Genomic DNA, 17,807 nt, shown 5'->3' on the forward strand with positions numbered 1-17,807 from the left:
AACGATAGTGCAATACTAAACTGTATAAGATGGACTTCAACTGGAATAGCACAACATTTAGCCCCTTTAATTGCTATTATTGCACATGAATGATTAAAATTGTGCAATAAATAGTACAAAACTAGGTTTGTTGGTGTTTTCCCAAGGGAAATATGTCCTCAGAGGACACTCTAATATATGCCTCGATTTAAAATACGTTTTTTAAAATAAGCAACACTGACTGCTTCCTCCTTGTAGTGTTAATTGGTGGATATTTAAAGACTCCCTCCAGTGAAAATCAATCAAAACTTTATTTATATAGCACTTTTCATAGAAGGGCTGCACAGTGGAGTAGTGGTTAGCACTTTTGCCTTGCAGCAAGAAGATCCCTAGTTTGAGTCCTGGCCTGTGCCCGGGATCTTTTGGCATGGAGTTTGCATGTTCTCCCTGTGCATGCGTGGGTTTTCTCCGGCTTCCTCCCACAGTCCAAAAATATGCTGAGGTTAATTGGTGACTCTAAATTGTCCATAGGTGTGATTGTTTGTCCATATATGTAGCCCTGCGACAGACTGGTGACCTGTCCAGGGTGTCCTCTGCCTTCGCCTGAGTCAGCTGAGATAGGCGCCAGTGATCCAAGTAAGGATAAAGCGGTGTATAGAGAATGTATGGACTTTTCATAAAAGAACTTGAAATTCCAAATGTTTTACAGATTAAAAACGATTAAAAAGAAGGCCTCACCTTCTACCCATTCGAGTATAGACGTGAACTTGCAACCCCCAAATTAAGGAGATTTTTAAGTTTTCAATTTAAGTGTTGGATTACAACTGATTACGATAAGAAAGGTCTGCTATCTTTAGCATGGATTTGGTTGCACGCAATAGACTCAAAAGTACACTAACATGCAGCACCCACATCAGAATAACTCTGCCGATTTCAGAGGGAAAGTCGCTTTAGACAAGTGGACAGAAACGCCAAGGAACTACCAGGATTTGAACCCAGGATCTCCTGTTTACTAGACAGGCACTTTCACCAGCTAAGTCACAGCGCCTCATAGGGGTCTCTTTCTACACAACCCGGTCTCACGGGGATTCGTGAAACTGTGACGTAAGTTTTTGTTTCGGTTTCGTGCGCACCAACACGATGTCGTCATGTTTTTCGTGCAGCTCACCACGAACGAAACCCGCTGTGGTAATCACATCTGAAAGTGGTTTATACCGGCAGATTCATGACGATCTAAGCTGTCCATTGGCGTTTGCGGCCGCCGCCGCCGCGGCCGCCGGACATCCGGCTGCAGTGGCGGCCGCCGCGGCGGCCGCAAACGCCGATGGACAGCTTAGATCGTCATGAATCCGACGAATTCGCATAGGAATCTAAAGAATGTCCGCCGGCGGCGGCCGCGGCGGCAGCCGCAAACGCCGATGGACAGCTTAGATCGTCATGAATCCGCCGGTATAAACCACTTTCAGATGTGATTACCACAGCGGGTTTCGTTCGTGGTGAGCTGCACGAAAAACATGACGACATCGTGTTGGTGCGCACGAAACCGAAACAAAAACTTACGTCACAGTTTCACGAATCCCCGTGAGACCGGGTTGTTCTACACAATGTCTACAACTTCTTTTAATCAAGACTTCAGGCGCTGAAAACGTGTATAGACGTGAACTTGCAACCCCCAAATTAAGGCACTATAGCTAATCAAGTGCTGGATTACAACTGCATACCCAGCTTTTACTAGCTAAGCCACAGCACCTCATAGTGGTTCATGTCTACACGACGTCTACAACGTAGTATAATCAAGGCTTCAGGCTCTGATAGCGTGTTTAGACGTTGTTGAGCTAATAACCCCCAAATTAGGGCCATTTTGCAAATTAAGTGCCGGATTACAACTGTATACAATAAGGAAGGCATGCTAACTTTAGCATAGATTGGATTGCTTGCAATGGACTCAAAACCACACCAACAAATGAGAGTCATATTACAATTACTCTAATGGTCTGAGAGAAGTTAGATGAGACAGTGCCTTCTTATATATTACGGTTGAGAGAGCTACATTGCAGGCTGCAGCGGCACGATCCTGATAGCGCCCCCTCTGATGCCGCCCTGAGGGATCAACTGTTGTTGGGGTTACAGGATGGAACTTTGGCCCAAGCCCTTAAAGTGTATGCTCGTCGTAACCCAGATGAAACCTTTGCCGCATTCGTCAGGAGGCACTCCTGCTGGACTCAAGAGTGCGGGAATCTCAAGCCAGAGGTAACCTGTGCGTCTGTGAATAAACCCTGTGTCTGCTTTAACTCAGGATACTAATTGGAAGGAGACTTTGAAGCAGGAAATAATGGATGATGTGAGAGCGCAGGTGTCTGGATTGACGCAAGATTTGTTGAGAGAGATGAAATCACTCCTCCAGCCCACCAGCAGGGAAAGGCCACCTCCGGTGCCACCGAGGAGAGAACGACAGCGGCAGCTGGATGTTATAAATCGCTGGGACGAACAAGGTAGGCCCATCTGCCGCCGGTGCAGGCAGGCAGGCCACATCGCTAGGTTCTGTAGACAAGCGATGCCTCCACCGCCGGCTTTAAACTAACTATCCCTGCTGCTGAGGTCCGGGGGCCAGGGGTTGAGCGTGTTTGGGAGAGAGATAGTGTCACTGATGCAGTTATTGAAAATTGCCCGACAATGACTGTTAAAATTGAAGGAGTTGAGCTGGTGGGGCTGTTAGATACGGGATCTCAAGTCACCCTGATGCAACAAAGCCTCTTTGAGCGACATTTTTCCCAGATAACTTGTGCTGAAGGGCCTACGTTTTTTTTTAAACTGCGTGCAGCTAATGGACTCGAACTGCCTTATGTGAGTTATGCTGTGGTGGATTTGGAAGCTGAGGGGATGATGATACCTGGAAGGGGAGTTGTGATTGCAAAAGATGAACATTGTACACACCCACTGGTTATTGGAATGAACGTTGTGACCTCGTGCTGGAATATGTTTTTTAAACATCCCGAGAAGTCTGGTTCCCTGTTTCAGGATCTGCAGAGCCACCAAGTTTGGAGGGATGCGTTTGCTACCTGCCGCCGCATTGCAGCAACCTCGACCGAAGATGGCCTGCTGGGCTGTGTGCGATCGGCAAGTCGACGTGCAGTTAAAGTTCCCCCCAAGAGCGAGCTGCTAGTATGGGCCTGGACTCCGAGGGGCCTCAAGGATAAGACTCATTGTGCCCTCGTAGAAGGACTGACTGAGAACAGCAGCTTTGGAGTGGCGCGCACGTTGACGACGGTGAGAGACGGTAGGGTCCCGATAAGAATTTGTAACCCTCATCCGTATTGTCTGACCATAGGCCGATACCAGAAGCTGGGCCAGCTGTATTATGTCGAGGAGGTGGATGTACATAGACCACAGGGCCTGAACCTTTCGCTGAGGGATGATTGTGTAGAAGTGGGCCTGGTGAATACAGCAGCGGGTGAACAAGAGCAGGAACTCCCGGAGGAGGTGAGCAGCCTTGTGGATTGACCGGATTTGTCGGAGCAGCAACAAGAGGAGCTGCGTGCGCTCCTGGGGAAATGGAAGCATGTGTTTGCACAGCATGACCAGGATTTTGGGTGCATGAGTCTAGTGCAGCACCAAATACACACCGGTGAGGTGCCCCCTGTCCGAGAGCGGTATCGTCCTTTGCCCCCGACCATGTATAAAGAGATGAACGCGCTACTCTCAGGTATTTTGGAAACAGGTGTCATCAGGGAGAGTTGCAGCCCATGGGCGGCGCCCATAGTGTTGGTAAGAAAGAAGGACGGCAGTTGGAGGTTTTGTGTTGATTATAGGAAACTGAACGCAGTGACCCATAAAGATGCTTTTCCTCTACCCAGGATCGAGGAGACCCTGACCAATTTGACCCGAGCAGAGTGGTTTTCGACGCTCGACCTGGCGAGTGGCTATTGGCAGGTGGAGATGGATCCTGTGGACAGAGAGAAGACGGCTTTTACGACACCGCTGGGACTCTACGAGTTTGAATGGATGCCCTTTGGCCTGTGTAATGCACCAGTCACGTTCCAACGGTTGATGCAGCGGTGTTTAAGTGGGCCACTATCCAACTATGCGTCGGTGTACTTTGACGATATCATCTTGTACTCTCCTGATTTTACCTCCCATCTGCAGCATCTGGATAAGGTGTTGGAGAAGCTGGGGCAATATGGGCTGAAGCTGAGGCTGGATAAGTGTAAGTTGCTACAGACTGAGGTGAAGTTTCTGGGCCACATCGTAGATGCAACAGGAGTGAGACCGGATCCAGATAAGATCTCAGCTGTATTGGACTGGCCTGTCTCTGCCACTATAAGACAGGTACGAGCTTTTTTGGGACTAACGGGCTACTACCGACGATTTGTGCCCGGGTTTGCTAAGGTGGCACGGCCGTTGAATCAGCTGCTTACTGGGGTCCCAGCCAGTAAGAAATCTGAAGCTCAGAAGGTGCAGTGGTCCCCTGAATGCCAAGCATCTTTCACTGAACTCAAAACTGCTTTAACTCAAGCACCCATATTGGCTTATGCTGATTATTCTCTTCCATTTGTTGTGTATACAGATGCGAGTAACCAAGGGTTGGGAGCTGTTTTGGCCCAGGTCCAGGGAGGGCGAGAGCGTGTCATAGCTTACGCAAGCCGGAGTTTACATCCAACCTAGCGTAATGATGCCAACTACAGCTCGTTTAAATTGGAACTGTTGGCCCTTAAGTGGGCGGTCGCAGAGAAATTTAAGGGGTACCTGACCGGGGCGAGGTTTACTGTGTACACCGATAATAACCCTCTTGTCCACCTACAGACAGCTCGACTGGGTGCAGTGGAACAGCGTTGGGTTGCACAGCTTGCCTCCTTTGACTTCGATATTAAGTATCGTTCTGGCAAGAGCAATGTGAATGCTGATGTTTTGTCCAGATATCCGGTTAACCCTTCAGCTGCAGGTGACTCCAGCCTAACAGACACAGACACGATCCCAGTGGCAGCAACGATTGAGCTCGAACCTGAAGGAGATGGAGAAGAGCAGACCAGGAGTGAGTGGGAGGAGGCACAGGCTGCCGACTCGGATATATGGGCTGTTAAAAGGTATGTGGAGACGCATGCATTGCCTGGAGGACTGGAGCGTCAGACATTCTCCTTACTAAGTCAGAGACTGTTGCAGCAGTGGAAGAGGTTATGTGTGCGGAATAACATCTTGTGCCGTAAGGTGTTTGATTCACAGACTCATGAGACGAGACATCAGATTGTGTCCCAGTTCGAGGAGCAGAGAAGTGTGGAGGAGTGTACATGAAGCCATAGGTCATGCTGGAGTGGAGAGGACTCTTTCACGGATCCGTCAGCAGTTTTTCTGGCCAGGGATGGAGGGGGAAGTGCGTCAGTTCCAGCAAGGGTGTGCCGCCTGCAGCCTGCAACGAGAGAGAGTTCAGCCTCGAGCCCCGTTAAGACCTGCAACGAGAGAGAGTTCAGCCTCGAGCCCCGTTAAGACCTATTTCGGTGTCTTATCCCCTGGAGGTGGTGGGTTTAGATTTTCTGTCGCGAGGTCGGTACACTGATACACATCCGAATATTCTGGTGGCCACTGATTTGTTTACCCATTATGCTTGGGCAGTTCCTACGCGAGATCAGACAGCTGAGACTACTGTTAAGGCGCTCTGGGCGTAGATTATTCAACCTTTTGGTTGTCCTGCGCGTTTTCATTCAGATCAAGGACCAAATTTTGAGTCGGTAATGATGAAGCAGTTATGTGACACTTATGGTGTAACAAAGAGTCGGACTACTCCATACCACCCTGCTGGTAATGGAAGTGCAGAGCGGTTTAATCAGACCCTGTTAGGGATGCTTCGGACTCTCGAAATTGACAAACAGAACCGTTGGCCTGAGTATTTACCCGAATTAGTCCACGCTTATAATAACACTATTCATAGTGCTACAGGTTATGCCCCTTCCTTCCTTATGTTTGGATGACACCTGCGTCTCCCGGTAGACATTGAGTTGGGTGTCAGGCTCCAGCAGAGAAAGCACGACGTAGAAGGGTGGGTTAAGCATCATCAAGAGAGGTTCACCGCTGATTATGGTCTTGCTAAGCAGAGGATGGGCAGTGTAGCCACCCGAAGTAAACAGCGGTATGATGGTGGAGCTAGGGCGTTGCCTGTAGTGCCTGGAGAGAGAGTGTGGGTTCGGAACAGGAATCGACAAGGGCGAGGGAAACTGTGTCCGTGGTGGGGTCCAGAGATTTTTGTTGTTCTTGAACAGGTGGGAGATGCAGGGTTGGTGTACCGTGTTCAGCCTGAAAAGGGAGGGCGGGTACAGACTGTGCATAGAAATGCCTTGAAGGTGTGTACGGCCCCCTTGATGGACACTGCTCCAGCAGCGACTCAGGCAGCCGTGGAGCCCCAGGAGGTCCCGGTGCCATTGATTTATGGGTTTCCCCCCAGACCGGCAGAAATGCCGCTGGTAAGAGACGAACCTGAAGCTGTGTTGCGGCGTTCTACCAGGGAAAACTTAGGACAGCCTCCGCTGAGATATAGAGACTCATGATGTTGCAGGGACTGACAACGTTAAAGTGTGGGGGAATGTTACGGGGGTAGTGGGGACTGGGTTTATTGTCTGTTTTGATATTTGTCTTTTCTGTATTCATTGCATGTTTTGGGATTTATATTGTTGGTGTTTTGATTATATTGCATGTTTTCTTTATTATAAGAATTTTCTATTGAGTTTTGGGTTTCCCACTACCCATAAACGCCTCTGATGAGGCAATAGGCTGCACCTGTTTGGGTTCTCCCTTCCTTCCACAGGAGCCAATGGTAGCGGGGCTGGAGGCGCCGGCGGCTGGTGGAGAGAACTATTTAGGAGTCAATGGAGGACAAGGGAGAGCGTTCTGGGATAAGCACTGCAGAAGGTGGCCCAGCGGAGAGGGACGACGCGGAGAACAGAGGCAGACGGTGACGCCGAGAGAGAAAGTCGGAGAGGAAACCATAACGCTATGACGTGACATACTCACAGCGGCAGGGCAATTAAGCTCTGCCTGGCGGGTGAGTATCCTTCGGGGACTCTGTAGTAGCGTTTTGGTGTGTGCACGTTATCGTGGTTGTGGCTTTGAGAGAAAGAGACTTCCGTACTGGCAGTGGATCTGTGTCTTCTAGGTGGTTTCCCCCGGACACGAGCCAGGCTTAGGAGGAAGGTGGACGGATCCCGTGACGGCCGAACTGAGTGCCCCGCGTGTCACGGCCCCCGAGACGATTCGGATGGTGGATTTTAATGAGGAATTTTACTTTTTAAGCGGATTTTAACAAAGGACTGAAGTGACATCGGATTGTTTCCTCTGCTGGCTGCAGGCCCGAGGAGTGTAACGCAGGAGTTTAACCTGTATTGTATGAGAAGAAATTCATCTTGTAATTAAATGATTGTTTGCCACCGGCATCTGGTTTTCTCGCCCTCTATGTAATACTGTTGCTGACAAGGTGCTCCACCCGATCATTAAGAACCTAGTGCAAAACCTTAACAATATTAATAATCTGGTCATTCTCCCTTCTAAATCCAAAAGCAACCCACTCGGCGGGTGACGAAGGCACTGCTGGGATTTGAACCCAGGATCTCCTGTTTACAAGACAGGCACTTTCACCAGCTAAGCCACAGCGCCTCATAGGGGTCTCTATCTACACAATGTCTACAACTTCTTTTAATCAAGACTTCAGGCGCTGAAAACGTGTATATACGTGAACTTGCAACCCCCAAATTAAGGCACTATAGCTAATCAAGTGCTGGATTACAACTGCATACCCAGCTTTTACTAGCTAAGCCACAGCGCCTCATAGTGGTTCATGTCTACACGACGTCTACAACGTAGTATAATCAAGGCTTCAGGCTCTGATAGCGTATTTAGACGTTGTTGAGCTAACAACCCCCAAATTAGGGCCATTTTGCAAATTAAGTGCCGGATTACAACTGTATACAATAAGGAAGGCATGCTAACTTTAGCATAGATTGGATTGCTTGCAATGGACTCAAAACCACACCAACAAATGAGTCATTTTTAAATTACTCTTGTGATCTGAGAGAAGTTAGATGGTAATCCTAAGGCACTGCTGGGATTTGAACCCAGGATCTCGTGTTTATAAGATAGGCACTTTTACCAGCTAAGCCACAGCACCCCACAAATGTCCAGCTCTACACAACAAGTTATGCCTGGATTGGGTTGCATGCAATAGACTCAAAAGTACGCTAACATACAGCATTAATGTCAGAATTACTCTGCTGATCTCAGAGAGGAAGTTACTTAGCCAAGTGGAGGGTAACACCAACGTAGATATATAAAAAAGACTAGATGTCTCAAGACGGAGTCCGCGGTGTCGTTAGGACAGGGGACTGCTCTTGCGCACTGTACTGTAGTCAATGGTAAGGTGGATGATTTCCTCACTTTAACACTCATAACTCACTCAATTCTTGATTGATTTACAAACGGTTTAGTTTATTACAAACCTTATTCACCTGGCTATGATTCAGGCTAAATTCCGAAATCGCAGCTTTTCGTTTTGAAAAATGCGGCATAGTTGTGTGTCTTTTCTGCCTGGCTACTCAAGGCTGAGAACACAATCTGATTTTCAATTATTAGGTATTCCTGAGACCAGCGTTTTTTGAGAACCGACTCTTTAGGCGAAATTACATTCTTTGTGGTTGTATTTATTTGCTTGTTAAGATACTTTGAGACCTTAGACTTATTGTTTGTATACATCTACAGCCATGGCCATAAGTTTGGACACAGTTACCATGACGCTTGTGAATCTTAGAAAATACCACAAAATTGTCACTTACAATACAGTACACAACTCCCGAGAACTATATTAAGTTTCATATTTTAAAAAAACATCAAAAGAGTTTGGTGTCATTTTGTTATTCTTACCAAATTTGGTTGTGAATTTTTTGGTTATTTTCTTCTCATATTATGTTTTGGGAACAAAGTTGTTCCAATTGTTGAAATTTATTGATAATATTATATCCCTTGTTGATTTGTTGACTAATTAAACTGGTGCTGTCAAAAAATATTAGTTATGTTCTGTAATAGACATCAAAACAGACATAGTAAGTCATGCTGTGTCCAGACTTATGGCCATGGCTGTATACTTGGATTAGTTAGCTTGCAGCCGAAATGCATTGTGGGTAATGTAGACACCAGGTTCATGAAAAGAAAAGACAACATCTCTGTTTGTTGTGCATTGATTTTGGTTGAGCTTTGTTTTTATCTGTGCATTAGAAAGCTGATAGTAATAAAGAAGTGCAATGCTAAATAATAAAATTACAATTACATCCATTTATGCTGAAAAAAGATGATATCTGTGTTCATTTTTTATTTTTTTTGCAGTGGCAGCCTGAAGTTTAGAGAAGTGGAAGGTCCTCGCTGCAGTCCTCAAACCAGCAGGATAAAATTGTGAAGATTACAATATAAGTATAAACCATAAATTAAGAATAGTAAGACACTAAATAATCTTTGACTAAAAAGACAGCTAGCAGACAATTTTCATGCCCGAGATTTAGAAATAAATAAATTCAAAAGCTTAACATGACACTGTGCAGCTAGTTAGAGATATTGGTCATCAACCTGTAATCTTGTTTTTTTTAAGAAGGCGAGATTAACTTAAAAATTGCCCACTCCATTGTTGTAACTTCAGTTGGTTATGGGACACTGCAAAAATCCTGGAAAATGATTTATTGAAAAGAGTGGGAACCTTGTTATTATTTTTCTTTATTCATTATTTATTTATTTTTTGTTCAAATGTCATTATTTTTTCATTTTAGCATTACTTTTTTGTTATTTGTTCATCATCATTTATTTATTTTGTCTATTTGAATATTGTAAATATTAAAGATTGACAGTATAATATCTGTGTGTGTATAGCTATTTCTTTATTACCTATCTACTTAATATAAGTTTTATATGAATTCAATGGTTTTAATTATTCTTATGTAAGCAGTAAAACAAGTACATCTCTGACGTTTATTACAAACCAAGCTGTTGTAAAATCGGTTGAAAATTGAGCAACCTACAGTGATTTTAAAATCTATGCTCCATTGACTTTAATGTTATGAGTGATCGAGCAGCCCTGTCCCAAGACAGCCGCCATGTGGCGACGTTGCTCTCCATAGGCTGACAGCGCTCATGAGCCATCTTGTGTTTGTGTATATCTATGAACACCAAGGCACTGCTGGGATTTGAACCCAGGATCTCCTGTTTACTAGACAGGCACTTTGACCAGCTAAGCCACAGCGTCTCATAGTGGTTCATGTCTACACGACGTCTACAACATAGTATAATCAAGGCTTCAGGCTCTGATAGCGTGTTTAGACATTGTTGAACTAACAACCCCCAAATTAGGGCCATTTTGCAAATTAAGTGCCGGATTACAAATGTATACAATAAGGAAGGCATGCTAACTTTAGCATAGATTGGATTGCTTGCAATGGACTCAAAACCACACCAAGAATGGGCACGAAGGCACTTCTGGGATTTGAACCCAGGGTGTCCTGTTTGCAAGACAGGCACTTTTACCAGCTAAGCCACAGCACCCAACAGATGTGCAGCTCTACACAACAAGTTATGCCAGATTAGGTTGCATGCAATAGACTCAAAAGTACGCTAGCATACAGCATTAACGTCAGAATTACTCTGCTGATCTCAGAGAGGAATTTGCTTAGCCAAGTGGAGGGTAACACCAAGGCACTGCTGGGATTTGAACCCAGGATCTCCTGTTTACTAGACAGGCACTTTGACCAGCTAAGCCACAGCGCCTCATAGGGCTCTCATTCTACACAATCAAGGCTTCATTTAGCTAATTAAGTACTGGATTACAAATGTATTCAACAAAGAAGGGGCTGCACAGTGGAGTAGTGGTTAGCACTTTTTCCTTGCAGCAAGAAGATCATAATCAGAATTTGTTTTATTGCCAAGTAGGTTTTTACACTTACAAGGAATTTTCTCTGGTGCTCTTGGTGCAAGTACAATGAAATAGTAAGTAAAAGAGATGTAAGAAATATATGTTAAAATAGACAAATATACAAGGTATACACAGTTACTACACAGCAGTAATTAATGTAGTGAACAGAGCCGATTTGCAGTAGGTTTCCAAGTGGGAGTTAGAGTCAGTCAGGTAGAGTGTGGGGGTAGCTGTGGGTCACGGGCAGTGTTCAACAGCGATGCAACAAAGGGGAAGAAGCTGCTCTTGTGGTGAGAGGTTTTAGTCCTGATGGGCCGCAGCCTTCTGCCTGAGGGGAGGGGTTCAAAAAGTTTGTGTCCAGGGTGAGAGGAGTCAGCCAAGATCTTGGTTGCACACCTTAAAGTCCTAGAGGTGTACAGATCCTGGAGAGATGGCAGGTTACATCCGATCACCTTCTCAGCAGAGCGGATGATGCACTGCAGCCTGCTCTTGTCCCGAGCGGTGGCTGCAGGGTACCAGACGGTGATTGAGGAGGAGAGGATGGACTCTATGATGGGCGTGTAGAAGTGCACCATCATAGTCTTTGGCAGGTTGAACTTCTTCAGCTGCCTCAGGAAGTACATCCTCTGCTGTGCCTTCTTGATTATGGAGGTAGTGTTCATCTCCCACTTCAGGTCCTGGGAGATGATGGATCCCAAAAGACTCCACGGTGATCACTGTGGAGTCAGAGAGCTTGATGGGAGCAGGGGGGGCTGTGTTCCTCCTGAAGTCCACCACCATCTCCACTGTCTTCAGGGCGTTGAGCTCCAGGTTGTTCCTGCTGCACCAGGTCACCAAGTTGTCTACCTCCAGTCTGTAAGCAGACTCATCCCCATCAGAGATGAGTCCAATGAGGGTGGTGTCATCTGCAAACTTCAGGAGTTTGACGGACTGGTGCCTGGAGGTGTAGCTGTTGGTGTACAGGGAGAACAGCAGTGGGGAAAGAACACAGCCTTGGGGGAAGCCAGTGCCGATGGTCCTGGTCTCAGAGACCAGGACCCCTGGAGACCAAGATCCCTGGTTTAAATCCAGGGGTGGGCCTGGGATCTTTCTGCATGGAGTTTGCATGTTCTCTCTGTGCATGCGTGGGCTTTCTCCAGACACTCCGCTCCCACAGTCCAAAAATATGCTGAGGTTAATTGATTATTCTAAAATGCCCGTAGGTGTGAATGTGAGTGTGATTGTTTGTCTGTATACGTAGCCCTGCAACAGACTGGCGACCTGTCCAGGGTGTCCCCTGCCTTCGCCCGAGTCAGCTGAGATAGGCTCCAACACCCCACGCAACCAGAGTGAGGATAAAGCGGTATATAGAGAATGGATGGATGGACAACAAGGAAGATATGCTAACTTTAGCATAGATTGGATTGTTTGCAATGGACTCAAAACCACACCAACAAATGATGGTCATATTACAATTATTATATTGATCTGAGGGAAGTTAAATGGTAACCCTAAGGCACTGCTGGGATTTGAACCCAGGATCTCCTGTTTACTAGACAGGCACTTTGACCAGCTAAGCCACAGCGCCTCATAGGGCTCTCTTTCTACACAATGTCTACAACATCATATAATCAAGGCTTCATTTAGCTAATTAACTGCTGGATTACAACTGTATACAACAAGGAAGTTATGCTAACTTTAACATCTTATATTTTCTTTGTGTTTTCCAAATTATAAGACAAAACTGATGCCACCCTCCCAATTTTTTGGATACATTTTGAATGATCTATGGTACAAAAGTTCTAATTAAAAACTGTTAAATCACCCAGTTTTTACCAACAAAGCCATAGCTCATCATAGTGGTTCATGTCTACACGACGTCTACAGTGTAGTATAATCAAGGCTTCAGGCTCTGATAACATGTAGACATAAACTTACAACCCTAAACTGAGGAGATTTTGCGAATTAACTGCTGGATTACAACTGTATAATCAAATCAAAACTTTATTTATATCATACTTTTTATACAAGAAATTGCAATACAAAGTGCTTTACAGATTAAAAACAATTAAAAATGATGACTCACTTTCTACCCGTTCCACCCCCCACCCCCGAACCCACACAGTACAAAGAGGATACAAAGGAACACTCATACCTCCCCACCACCCACGCCCACCCGCAGCCCACCCACAGCCCACCACCAACCCACCCTGCAAACATGCAAAGAAGTGACTGTCATTAAAATAGTTAACATGGGGCGGGTACAGACAAACCTGGTGAGGAAACACCACCTGAGAATCAAGTATCTTACCTTCTTAGGATGAACATATGGTGTCTTTTTATGTGTTAAAAGACATATGAGTGAAATAAGCACCATGGCTGAGAGTTTCTGTCTTTAAACTGCAGATTTAGACAGCCAACATTTCATACAAAACAACTGAAAGGAAGCAATCATGCAGGTTTCTGGTTCAAGCGCGCATTAATATTAAACTTGCCACTGTGTACAATAGATTATTCAAGGTGAGCCGGTGTGCTCGAGCTGTAATAAGAGGCAGAGAGTAAACTGCATATTCATAAATCCACAAATGCTGAAGATGTAGAGCTGCATCTGGTCATTTTAGTCATTGATGAGACTGTTTTCGTGTTAAAAATTTTCATGATCAAAGATGAGTTTCATTAAGAAAATGAAACAAATCTAACATTAAACTCACTTTATTTCAAATGTCTCTGTTAAAAAAAATGGCAAAAAAGTTATTTGTACTAAACAATGTCTGTAATAAACAATGTCTTTAAAACCCAAAAATTCTGCACTTCTCTATGAGTTTGTGAAGCCATTAGTGACTCAGCTGTAAACAACAGTGTCATGACAAAAAATCAGGGACTTTCCAGCTCAACTGCAGATTTACATGTAGCAGATAGACGACCAGTTTGACAATACGATAAAAATAAAGGTAGTAAAATATCTACAGTATATTGAGTCACCATTTTCACCATATTCGTATCAGCTGTGGGAACTTAGAAAATTCTTGTACATCTTGATTCCATTGTTTTTGCCATTTCTGGACATAAATAAATAAATAATTTCAACTTTTGTTTCTGACATTATAACTGTCATACTGGACAGAAGCCAACAAATGAGACAAAACAAAAGAAAGGTGACAAGAAGATAGATAGATAGACAGATAGATAGACAGATAGATAGACAGATAGATAGATAGATAGATAGATAGATAGATAGATAGATAGATAGATAGATAGATAGATAGATAGATAGATAGATAGATAGATAGATACTTTATGAATCTCATGGCAAATTCAAGAACTAGACATTTTCCTAAAGAGACACTTATGTGATATAGAACAGGACCAAACAAGAAAAGCATCAAACAGAATGATAGAAAAGAGGCAAAACTGTCCTAAAGAGACATGAAATGACACAAACTATACACAAGAACAAGCAGAATAGAGAGAAATTGTAGAAGTTGTAAAATGTAATATTTTTGTTGTGGGCACTTTGATTGTGAGTTTATTTTCATGTTTTATAAAATATACAATTAGGAAGATTTGTTTTTATGATTTATGGCAAAGACATTTCTGACTTCTCTCTCCTTCTCTTTCCTTAGAGGTGCAGGACTTTATATTACAGTGAACAAATCAGAAATAAGGAACAAAGCTTGTCCAGAACCTACTTCAGGGTTCAGATGATTAGGATTTAAATGTGCCTGTTATTTAATATCTAAAAACTTCTGAATGCTGGTTGTGTCTTAGATTTACAATTGTTCATATTGGCTTTTAAATTACATCAACTTCAATCTATTCACTAAAAACACAGAAAAACGAAACATGTTGCAGATTCAAAAAGCACCTCAAGGCAAAGTTAAAATTAACCCAATATGCTCCAAATCTCTCTTTTTTTCTTTTTATACTTTTACAGAACTTACCAGGAAAAAAAAAAACATGAGCAATTACTTTTAATCTTCGTCATCATTAAGTTATCAACGTGACTGGAAGGACAAGAGAGCAGCTGTTCGTATTCATAATGCACGTATCTCTTATCTTAACCAGCAATAACCAGCCCAGCTCTGGAATAAATAACCAGATGAATTCATTACACATCATTACATTATTCATCTCTGTCCCCTTTGTGTGGAATTTGCAGTGATGTTTGTGCTGTTTCGCTGCAGGCCATTGTTCCACGCAGGAGCTGGGTTTAAGAAGAGAAACATGGCGACGCTAAATATGCAGCAGATGAGGCGAGTTCAGCAGCATATACAGAAACATCTGTGCTGAGGTGGTTAGCTCAGCCTCAGGCTACATGCCGAGGTGAAGGAGGAACCTCGTCACAACGACTGTTGATGGGGAGCAAGAGGTGGCAGGGCAAGTAAATACACCAAGGACTCCAATATATCCTTGAATCCTTGGTGTAATGAGACTGTATCAGACACCTGTCTTTTCCTGTTTCATGAGATTTGTGTGATTATATGGGGACACAAACACAAAAACAGCCACTTTTGTACAGAAATGTGCATTAATGTGATCTTTTCCTCCATTTTTTTTCTGAGAACAACATGATATTTGTAGGAATTCTATTCATGTTAGACGGACGTATTCTGTCTTGAAGGACTACTGTCTTCAACCACAATCTTTCCCAGATCTTAGCCACACTGCAGTCGCCATGCACAAGCATTGTAAAGTGAGAACCAGTAGTAAATTTAGTTTTTACAAAGCTTGTGGTCCAATGGAAGCACTTTTGTTTGCTTGTTTCCACACTAAAAACCAACAAAAACTGCAGCAGTGGTGGGTTATCTCTTTAAACTCCAAGCACTTTCTCTTCGTTTTTGCTCCTGTCATATTTTTCTTCACTAATGGCTCATTTTTCACTGCATATAAAGTCCTGCAACTCTTTCGAAACAGCACAAATTAAAACAAGAAAAGCAGTCCAAGAGTAGAGGACTCCGCAAAGGCTGCTCAGTCGGTGTATGATTTCCAACGATGAAATCTTTAAATGATTCATGGTCCGCAGATGTCAATTTGTAGTAGGATGGCAATCATGTGATTGTCAGCAGGCAGCTGATGTCGCATTCATTAGTAGTTACAGTGACGCTGTGCCGCTATCTCTCAATGATACGGAAATCCTTCAAAAATCTGTGGATCCAGAGTATAAGCTGTATCACCGCCAAAATCAAATCACTTGATCCTTGTGTCATTTCTGACCTTCCCTGAAAATTTCATCCAAATCCATTTGTCAGTTTTTGAGTAATGATGCTAACAGACAGACAAACAGACAAACCAACGCCAATCATCACATCACTCTGCCATGTTCCTTGGTGGAGTCAAAATATACTTTCTTTGATTAATTATTTGACGAAAAATTTAAAAACCTGGACCCGACATATACATTTTTCCAAGTGTCCACAGGTGTTGGCAATATTGCAAAGAAAAAGTGTGGCAGTTTGCAGAACTGTATTTATTTTACCCAGATATTAGATTAGTATTTATATATACTATTCACAGGTTTAATTCATTTTATATCTGCTTTATGTAGACAGACTACAGTTACCTGATGATTTCTCACAGCGAAGTCACTCATGGGTTCTTAGTTCTGCTGAGAAAGCTTATTTTCCCCTTTTTTTTTCCATTTTTCACAGAATCTGGGTAAAACAAACAATTCATCTTTGGCAAATGTATTAATTACACATACAGATTAAAATGATTTTGATGGAATCCATCATTTTAAGCTTCGATTTGGTTCATATTCCAGATGGAACAGCACCTCATAGGTGGGTAGCTCAATGATTATAGAATTTTTCTTTCTGTTTTCCCAGTTTTTGGCTGACAAAATTGGGTAATTTTGGCGTCCGGGCGATGCCAAATGGCTTTAGTGACCTACTCAGTCACGTTAAATGTCACACCTGCTTTTCCAAAAACGTCCAAAAACCCTAGTTTAGTTTATTAGAGGATTATGGGTTTCTAGGCTGTGGATTCATGCTGCCACCAAACTATGAAGACGTGTCATGAGTCCCATTAGAATTTTTATTTGCAATTCCTGCATTTAGGGTAATTTTGCTACCAAAGGATTTGGTCTCCCACAAAAAATTCACCAGAACTCAAGACATGTCTGGTGTGGGGAACTGGGTTGCTTATATTTTGTAATAAGTCCTCATTTACAATAAGTATTCAATTGCATTTGACTTGAGTTGAAGTTTCAGATTCTGCAAAGATAAAACAGTGTGTTACGCATAAAACTGAAGCTACCATTTTAATTATGGACTTCTGAAAATTCTCACACAGATTTTCAAACAAAACCAGTGTTTTACATCCTAAAACAACCCCCAAAACACTTTCCTAAACTGAAATTAAATGTCTCAGCCCAAACAATGAAACTAATCCATTCCCCAGAGAGAAAAGCCCAAACCTGCAATGTGTGAAGACATAATTAAGGCAACATATCTGTTTTTGGTCCCCTATTCCATACATAAATCCCTGCAGAAGTCTCCAAACCTAAGAAAAACTAAATTCCATACAATCTTTAACTAACCTGGGAAATAAGACGGCGTTTGAAGACATACAAGCCTGTGAGTCTGGGTGATAATTTGCTGCCTTCCATCCATCAGCCTTGATCACAAAGCTGCCATGAATACTGGTTCATTTTTCAACAAATCCCAAAGGTAAGAAAGAATGAGAAAAGAAAAAAACTAATCTGCTATTAAATTGATGTAATTTCACCTATACTGCTTTTCTAAACATGCAGCGCAATAATTCAAATGGCGAGAATAATTATGTCGAGGTTATAGTTGGACTAAAACGTTTTCATGGTTGCGGCAGCTCAACTTCCCCTTTAACAAACAAACAATGAATAAATGACAAGGAATAAACGTTCTAAAACCAGGGCTGCCTGTATAGACAGGAACAAATGAACAACTTT

General features: G+C 43.4%; 6 non-coding genes across 6 annotated transcripts; all 6 read right to left on the minus strand.

The window, feature by feature from the left end:
- Positions 1–7,540: 7,540 nt before the first annotated feature.
- On the minus strand, positions 7,541–7,614 carry trnat-ugu (transfer RNA threonine (anticodon UGU)). The gene has a single exon. It is a non-coding gene; the product is annotated as a tRNA-Thr (tRNA).
- A 437-nt stretch (positions 7,615–8,051) lies between these two features.
- Positions 8,052–8,125, minus strand: trnai-uau (transfer RNA isoleucine (anticodon UAU)). The gene has a single exon. It is a non-coding gene; the product is annotated as a tRNA-Ile (tRNA).
- Positions 8,126–10,166: 2,041 nt separating this feature from the next.
- trnat-agu (transfer RNA threonine (anticodon AGU)) lies at positions 10,167–10,240 on the minus strand. Its single transcript has one exon. It is a non-coding gene; the product is annotated as a tRNA-Thr (tRNA).
- Positions 10,241–10,462: 222 nt separating this feature from the next.
- Positions 10,463–10,536, minus strand: trnaa-ugc (transfer RNA alanine (anticodon UGC)). The gene has a single exon. It is a non-coding gene; the product is annotated as a tRNA-Ala (tRNA).
- A 148-nt stretch (positions 10,537–10,684) lies between these two features.
- trnat-agu (transfer RNA threonine (anticodon AGU)) lies at positions 10,685–10,758 on the minus strand. Its single transcript has one exon. It is a non-coding gene; the product is annotated as a tRNA-Thr (tRNA).
- A 1,638-nt stretch (positions 10,759–12,396) lies between these two features.
- On the minus strand, positions 12,397–12,470 carry trnat-agu (transfer RNA threonine (anticodon AGU)). The gene has a single exon. It is a non-coding gene; the product is annotated as a tRNA-Thr (tRNA).
- Between the last annotated feature and the right edge of the window lie 5,337 nt (positions 12,471–17,807).

The sequence above is a fragment of the Acanthochromis polyacanthus genome, chromosome 15, assembly GCF_021347895.1.
Source record: "Acanthochromis polyacanthus isolate Apoly-LR-REF ecotype Palm Island chromosome 15, KAUST_Apoly_ChrSc, whole genome shotgun sequence".
NCBI lineage: Eukaryota > Metazoa > Chordata > Actinopteri > Pomacentridae > Acanthochromis > Acanthochromis polyacanthus.